The sequence below is a fragment of the Mandrillus leucophaeus genome, unplaced genomic scaffold (genome assembly GCF_000951045.1).
Source record: "Mandrillus leucophaeus isolate KB7577 unplaced genomic scaffold, Mleu.le_1.0 Scaffold68, whole genome shotgun sequence".
NCBI lineage: Eukaryota > Metazoa > Chordata > Mammalia > Primates > Cercopithecidae > Mandrillus > Mandrillus leucophaeus.
The window spans coordinates 3,161,295-3,170,040 of NW_012107363.1; positions in this window are offsets into that span (position 1 = coordinate 3,161,295).

The window sequence follows — 8,746 nt, forward strand, 5'->3', positions numbered from 1 at the left end:
GTTTCACCGTGTTAGCCAGGATGGTCTCGATCTCCTGACCTCGTGATCCGCCCGCCTCAGCCTCCCAAAGTGTTGGGATTACAGGCGTGAGCCACTGCGCTGGGCCAGAGCCCCTGTTTTTGAAGCCCCTGCTGGGGCTGAGTCTGGGGTAGGCTGAGAGGAGCAGAGACAAAGGATGCACCCCATATTGTGAGCAGAGGTGGATGCTGCTGCTTCTCTAGGCATGAGGCAGACTGGCACAGGGCACCGGGGCCACAGAGAAGGGAGGTGGGAAATCCCGCGTGGGGGCAAGCGAGGCTTCACAGAGGCGGCGCAGTGCAAGGGTCCACCTGGGGTGTGACACCTTGGCATGTCCTGCCTTCCTGTCCTCCCCCTGCTCCCTGTGTGCTGCTCATGCATCCCCAGGACTCAGGGTGCTGGGGGAATATGTGTTAAATCATGGAGCCAGTGAGGAAAGAGCAAACGGGTGACGATGCAGGGAGGGGGAGTTCCAGGCAGAGCTAGCTAGAGGGTGAGGCCTTCTGGGACAATGACTTGTAGGGTATGACAGCAGTGTGGGCTGCAGGGAGGGTTCGATCAAGCAGGCTGCCAAATGGGAGGGTTTCAGTATGAGCAGCTGCTGGCCAGACCCCAGGCATCATCCAAGGGTGGGCAGGAGTCATGCTGACACAAGCGTCTCTGGCATTCCTCGGCTGTCTGTCCCCAACCCCTCCCCACAGCTTCTGTCTGTGCCACTCACAGGAGACTCATCTGGCACCATGAACCAGTTACAGAGAGGTGACTTTTAAAACATCTAATGCTTTTAAATATAGTGTCCAATGACATCAAAGGTACATTAAGAGAGGCCCTCCTCCTGGAGGAAGAAGAAACCTGGTAAAACCTTCCCAGAAAGCAAGCTGGCCCAAGAGTCTTTTTTTTTTTTTTTTTTTTTGAGACAAAGTCATGCTCTGTCGCCCAGGCTGGAGTGCAGTGGTGTGATCTCAGCTCACTTCGAGCTCCACCTCCTGGGTTCATACCATTCTCCTGCCTCCACCTCCTGAGCAGCTGGGACTACAGGCGCCTGCCACCACGCCCAGCTAATTTTTTGTATCCTTTTAGTAGAGACGGGGTTTCACCGTGTTAGCCAGGATGGTCTCGATCTCCTGACCTCACAATCTGCCCGCCTCGGCCTCCCAAAGTGCTGGGATTACAGGCGTGAGCCACCGCGCCCGGCCCCCAAGAGTCTTAAAAGAGATGATAGTCATGGGCCTGTGAAGACTCTTATCCTCATCGTATTCTTATCTAAGTCCTAACGAAGTCCCTGCAGAGACCCTCAACTGTTTATGCCCAAGACATTTAATCACAGGGTTAGTAATCCCAGCACTCAGTGATGGGGCTGACTGAGCAGAGCAGAAGCCCACACGCATTGGCTGGTGTGGACCTGTTCAAAGCATGTGTTCCAAAGAAGTTTTTTGGTTTTGTTTTTTGTTTTTTTTTGTTTTTGTTTTTGTTTTTGAGGCAGATTTCTATTCTGTCGTGCAGCCTGGAGTGCAGTGATGCAATCTCAGCTCACTGCAACCTCCGACTCTCAGATTCAAGCGATTCTCCTGCCTCAGCCTCCCAAGTAACTGGGATTACAGGCACGTGCCACCACGCTTGGCTAATTTTTGTATTTTTAGTAGACATGGGGTTTCACTATGTTGGTCAGGCTGATCTTGAACTCCTGACCTCAAGTGATCCACCCACCTCGGCCTCCCAAAGTGCTGGGATTACAAGTGTGAGTCACCACGCCCAGCCAAAAGAAGTTTAATAAAAGGAGAATTCACCTTTTATTTATAAGTCAGTGACTGGGTGCAGTGGCTTATGCCTGTAATCCCAGCACTTTGGAAGGCCAAGGAGGGCGGATCATTTGAGGTCAGGGGTTCGGGACCAGCCTGACCAACATAGTGAAACCCTGTGTCTACTAAAAATACAAAAATTAGCAGGGCATGGTGGTGCATGCCTGTCATCCTGGCAACTCAGGAGGCTGAGGCCAGAGAATTGCTTGAACCTGGGAGGCGGAGGTTGCAGTGAGCCAAGATCGCGCCATTGCACGCCAGCGTGGGCAGCAAAAATGAAACTCCATCTCCAAACAAATAATAAGTCAAATAAGTAGAACATTCCACTATAGCGTGAGCACGGTGACAAAAATAAGTGTGCCTGATGCACATACCCTGCTGTTCATTTGCCTTCAGGTTCTCTACCCCTTTCTCTACCCTTCCCCAGTCTGTTCCGTGTCTTGGGAAGAAAATATTTCCCAGGCTCCCTTTCCAACCCGCTTCATGCTGGGCTCAGCTGACAGGAGAGCCCCAGGTGAGAGGAGGGGAGACGCCAGGGTGTTTGTGTATGTGCACACACATGCACTCCTACATACACTCTGATATAGGTTGGCTGTGTCCTCACCCAAGTCTCATCTTGAATTCCCACATGTTGTGGGAGGGACCCGGTGGGAGGTGATTGAATCATGGGGGCAAGTCTTTCCTATGCTGTTCTCATGATAGTGAGTAAGTCTCGTGAGATCTGATGGTCATTATAAGCAGCGGGGACCAGGGCGGGGGTGGTCCTGCACTAGCTCTTTTTGCTTGCTGGCATCCATGTAAGATGTGACTTGCATTTCCTTGCCTTCCACCATGATTGTGAGGGTTCCCCAGCCATGTGGAACTGTAAGTCCAATTAAACCTCTTTCTTTGTAAATTGTCCAACCTTGGGTATGTCTTTATCAACAGTGTGAAAACAGACTAATACACACTCCCTTTATGACCTGAGCTCCAGCCAAAGGACTGCAGCCCAGGGCTCCAGCAATTCCACCTCCTGCCTCTGCTGCTCACGTCCTGGTGGGGTAACAGCCCCCTGCTCTGTGCCTCAGTGTCCTCTGAGTGGCTTTTCTGTTCCTCTATCACCTATGTGACCAATACCCTAAATTAATCACCTGTCTCAAATACCCAGAGTGGTTTCCATCTTTCAGGCAGAGGGTGTTTTTTATTTTTCTTTTGAAATAATTATAGATTTACAAGACATTGCAAAGAGAGGAAGAGAGGTCCCGGGCACCCTTCCCCCAGCTTCCCCCAGTGATCTTATGTGACTATAATACAATATGGAAGCCAGGAAACTGATGTGGGTGCAATGCGTGTCCTTAGTTCCGTGTCATTTTATCACATGCATGGATTCCTGTAAGCACCACCACTGTCAAGACACAGCAGTATGACCCCCACAAAGCCCTCCCTCGGCTGCCCTGTGGTGGCCAGACCCACATCCCCGCCCAGCCCAGCAACTGTAAGTCTGAGCGTCATCCTTATGGGTTTGTCAATTCAAGGTCATATACATGGAGTCATACAGTAGGTGACGTTCTGAGGTTGGTTTTTCCCCTCAGTGTGATATGTTTGCAGTGCAGTCCCCTTGCTGGGCCGTCAGCCGTTGGCTCCTTTTTATAGCCGAGCCGTGGCCACGGTGGACAATGCGGTCTGTGACTGTGTAATAACTCATCTAGTATGTCTGGTTGTTGGCAGTTTCTGGCTGTTACAAGTAAAGCTGCAGTGAACACTCTGTACAGGTGTTTGTGTACCTGCGTCTTCATTTCCCTGGAACAATCGCCCAGGAGCCAAGAGCTGGGTGGCGTGGGTATCTTTTGGATTGTTAAGAAACTGCCAAAGCATTTTCCACAGTGGATGTACCATTTTACGTTTCCCAAGATAGTTTTGATCTCTGTGCAAATCTAGATGAAAAACACAAAAACGATGATAATATTTTACTGGTATAATTAAATATAATTTTTTTTTTGAGATGGAGTCTTGCTCTGTCATCCAGGCTAGAGAGCAGTGGCTCGATCTCGGCTCACTACAAACTCCGCCTCCCAGATTCAAGCAATTCTCTGCCTCAGCCTGTCGAGTAGCAGGGATTAGAGGTGCCCACCACCATGCCCAGCTAATTTTTGTATTTTTGGTAGAGATGGGGTTTCACCATCTTGGCCAGGCTGGTCTTGAACTCCTGAACTCATGATCCACCCACCTCGGCTTCCCAAAGTGCTGGGATTACAGGCGTGAGGCACTGTTCCTGGCCAAATATACTTTTTATTCCTTGCTTGTATATGCCTGTATCTTCCACATTTTATAAACTAAATCAACAAAAAGAACATTCTCATGAAATTATGATTTTTAAAAGGAAGCTACTGCAAGGTCTGTTAGTGTGATCTTAACTGTGCAACGCACACTCACAAACACACTTGCGTGTACACACACACACACATAGCCCAAGACTCAAGTCCAGAGGAGAGCAACCTGGATGTCACAAGGCCCCATGCTGACTGGAGATTCAGGTGCAGTTTCCTGGGGCGGTTTTTGGTGGCTGCCATGACAAATGACCACATGCGGTGGTTAAAGCAAGAGAAATGTGCCCCTCACAGTTCTCTGGAGGCCAGAAATCCTAAATCAAGGTGTGGGCAGGGCTGTGCGCCCTCCAAAGCCTCCGGGGGAGGCTCCTCCTGCCTCTGCCAGCTCCTGGTGGCTCCAGGTGTTCCTTGGCTTGTGGCCATGTCACCCCAGTCCCTACCTCTGTCTTCACAGAGCCCCCTCCTCCCTCTCCTGCTCCTCCTCTGTGTGCCTCCCACAAGGACGATCATCAGTAAACTCAGGGCCTTCTGGCTCATCCAGGATGATCTCAACTTCATCACCTCTGCAAAGATGCTTTTTGCAAACAGGGTCATATGGTGTGGTCTGGGGGCTGGGATATGGGCGTACCTTTCTCACCTACTACAGGAGGTGACTTTTTAAACGTCTGCATACTCTGCTACTTTCTAAATTACCCACAATGAGAATGTGTGTTTTTGTTTATTGATTTTTTTGAGACAGGCTCTCACTCTGTCACCCAGGCTGGAGTTTAGTGGTGTGATCTTGGCTCACTGAAGCTTTGACCTCCCAGGCTCCAGAGTAGCTGGGACCACAGGCGCACGCCACTACACCAGGCTAACGTTTTGTGTTCTTAGTAGAGACAGGGTCTCACTATGGTGCCCATGGTGGTCTCGAACTCCTGGACTCAAATGACCCACCTGTCTCAGCCTCCCAAAGTGCTGGAATTACAGGCATGAGCCACTGTGCCTGGCCTGAGAATGTACACTTTTTGTGATGATAGATGATGACTAATAATGCTGGTAATAATAAACAGTTGCATAAAAGTAATCATTATTTTTCCCAACTTGAGAACAAGTCAGAGACGGAAAGGGAGAGACAGTCAACAGAGCTTCCAGTTCTCCAGCCTTGTAAACCTGCCGGGGAGCTTCCTGCCGCCGAGCACTCGCGAGCAGCCTGGATTACATTTCCTTGGGGATTCCAGAGCCGCTGGGCCTGGGTGCACAGGGATACTCAGCCCTCCGAGGCTCTGGAATCTCTCTCTCTCTGGCCACCTCCCCCATCCCCGACTCTGTAAGGCACCCAGCTCAGGGTCAGAGAACCCCGATGGGGTGAGGTGGGGGCCTGCTCCTGAAGGTGCCCTCAGGATTGTCCACGTGTCCACGTGGCTTCTCTCACGGTGCCTGCCTCTGAGCCGCTGCTACTTCCTGACGGGGATACACGGCAAGTGCACGTGGAGGAACCCTCACTCCACCCAGACTGAGGCCTGAGGGGCCATGTGCATGGACACCATCCTTCCAGTTGTTCCGTGGACAATCCCTCCACTCCCTGCGGGGAAACGCTCTGCTCGCAGACACAGCCAAGCACCTGTTTCTGAAGGTTCTGAGTCTCCGGGTTCCCACCTTTCTTTGAAGTTGCGCTACATTTTCATTAGCTTCTCTCACCGAACACATGAGTACAAAGAGGCACGGCAGGAAATCCCCAGTTCCTAGACGTGGCCCTCCCTGCTTCACTGTGCAGTAGCAACCGCACCCCGATTTCTCCCCAGGGAATCAGGCGCCATTGCCCCAGCCTGTGGGATCACCCTCTGGGCCCATTTGTTCAGCGGAATGAGGGCCCAATTGGCCAGGTGGCAGGTTCGTCTTCTGATTGCTGGGACCATTTCTGTGTCCCCTGTTGGACGCACTCCTACCATGGGAACCAAGACTCCTGCCAGCAGAGCTTAAAGAAAATAAGGATTTAGCCTTCGCTGACAATGGCACCAGCTTTAGTCCGGCCACATGCCTCGTGGGGGAGGCCCAAGGGGCCGTGTGTGTCCAGAGCCAAGGCCTCCCCAGCCTGGGGGCAGCGATGCCCAACCTGGATATTGACAGGAGGAAGAATTATCCATGGAATGCAAGTGGAAAGGGCACCGCAGGGCGAAGGCCTGCAGGCTGGAGAAGCCGGCGTGTCGCTGCAGGAGCCTGGGGAACCGGGGAGCCACAGCAGATGGAGAGGGGAGGCTCCAGAGCCCTCTACTCCACCTCCAGGGCCAGGCTGGCGGTCGTCAGCCCAGGCCTGCGGGCAGGGGTGCTGGGAAGCTGACGCCTTGGGGGTGATGTCACTGACCGCCAATGACTGTAGCAGGAGTGGAAGTGCTCAGTCTGCACAAAGACACCACAAGGTCTGCGCTGACCCAGAGACCCACAGATGGGGCTGGGGTGCAGCGGGGGCCCCTTTTGGGGCAGGGAATCCACCACGGCAGCATGGCTGAAGCTTCCTGCCAACTGCAGGAAAATTATAGGGACCCTTGCCACAGCTGGAGGGAGCACACCGCAGTCCTGCAGGAACCAGGAAAACACTCTTGTCCACCCTCCAGGGCTGCCCAGGGGCTCCTCCACAGCCACTGAGTGTCACCTCTTGAAGGGTTTGTCATCGTACATATCCCCACGGAGGTATTTAAGATTAAAGGGGCATTGCCTCTGCAAATCCAGATGCCACAAAAGTGCCCTCTGCCGACACAACCCTGGTGGGGCCACCGCCTCTCTTGACTCCAACTTCTCCCCACCCCTGCCCTTGCCCCTCCACCTGTGCAGCCCCCAGCACCCCTGCCATGCTTGGCGTCACATCCAAACTCTTGCCGGGGCCTGCATCCTGGGCCTGACCCTGCTCTAGCCCGCCCACCCCCGCTTTCACCTCCCGCCGCTGCCCTACACTTGGCTAGAAGGAGTGATATGGGGCCTTCCCTCCGTCCTGGCCTGTCCCTGCCACCCCTATTCCCAGCAGTGGGATGTTCAGGACATGCAAGTGCTGGCAGGTGGCACGGTCAATGCCACCACCAGCACCCACAGCTGGACCTGGGAAGAGAATTCCACCCAAACCTGCGTCCAGTCCAGGGCTACAGGGCCCAGGGTCACGGGCACTCTGGCAGGAGTCCAGGGCCCCAGGGTCATCCCTGCCCTTCTGCCGACCTGCTGTGACCCTGAGCAGGTGATCCCGACTCCTGGACCCTCATCTCCCACCCTGCACAGGCTCCCACCAGCCCCTGCTGACCCGGGTCACTCGTCAGGTGTCATGCAGCTCACAGGACAGGCAGGACAGGCACCACCAGGAAGGTGCAGCCGTGGGGAAGGGGCAGGCAGAGCCCTCGCTCTCAGCCATGGTTGGAGGACATGGACTGCAGTCTGCAGCAGGATGCCTGCAGGGCGGTGGCCTCCCAGGGCAGAGGCGCTCTCAGGGCCCTGTGCTGGGTTCCCGGCAGGGTGGCCGCTCAGTTCTGCCCAGTGAGCCTGGATTGCAGTGTCACTAGCCAGGGCGTCTCCGTGATGGCTGAGGTTGCAGGAAGGTGAGGGGATTTCCCAATTCCAAATGTCACCTCCATCCCTCCTGTGCCAGGCTCCCAGCCTGACCTGTCTGACCTCTCACCTCAGGCTCTGGCTTAGGTCGGGGTCCCCCAGATGCAGACGAGAGCCTGACTTTGACCTTTGTGGTGCGGGGGTGGAGGGTTGTGCGGTGCTCAGGACGGCACTGAGCGGTTCACGGCTGGAGGGCACCAGTGTCTGCACCGCACCCTGACACAGCCCAGGAAAAGGTATGTGCGCACATGGGAGACAGACAGACAGGTGAGAGATGGAGAGAGAGACACACACACACAGAGACACAGAGACACAGAGACAGAGAGAGACACAGAGACAGAGAGAGACACAGAGAGAGACATAGAGACACAGAGAGAAACAAAGACATGCAGAGAGACACATAGAGAGACACAGAGACAGAGAGAGGCACACAGAGAGACAGAGAAACATAGAGACACAGAGGGATACAGAGAGACAGAGACACACAGAGACAGAGACATAAAGACATAGAGACACAGAGAGAAACAAAGACATGCAGAGAGACACATAGAGAGACACAGAGAGACAGAGAGACAGAGAGTGACTGAGGGATGGAAAGAGATAGGAGAGGTGGAGGGACAGAGACAAGCCAGAGCGGTGAAGCGGATGTCATAGGACGTGAGCGTTTGGGGACCCTGGGGAAGGCGTATGGCATTCTTTGTCACTCTCATGTGTCTATGACTCTATAATTATCTGAAATAAAAGTTCAGAACGCGCGGAAGGAGGTACATCCCAGGGGAGGGATGCGGGGCCAGGCTGGCCCAGCACAGAACAGGGAACGCTGCCCCAGTCGGGAGGAGCAGGAGGGCGGGGACAGCAGGGCCCTCAGCAGCAGGAGGCGGCAGGGTCAGGGTCGCTGCTCCTGGGTCTGGGGTTTCTTTCTGGGGTGGTGAGAATGTTTTAAAATTGATGGCAGTGATGGTGGCACATGTGTGGATGTACCAAACACTGCTGAATCTCATACTTTACAAGCATGAATTGTATAGTTCGTGAATTATCTCACAAAAAAGAAGT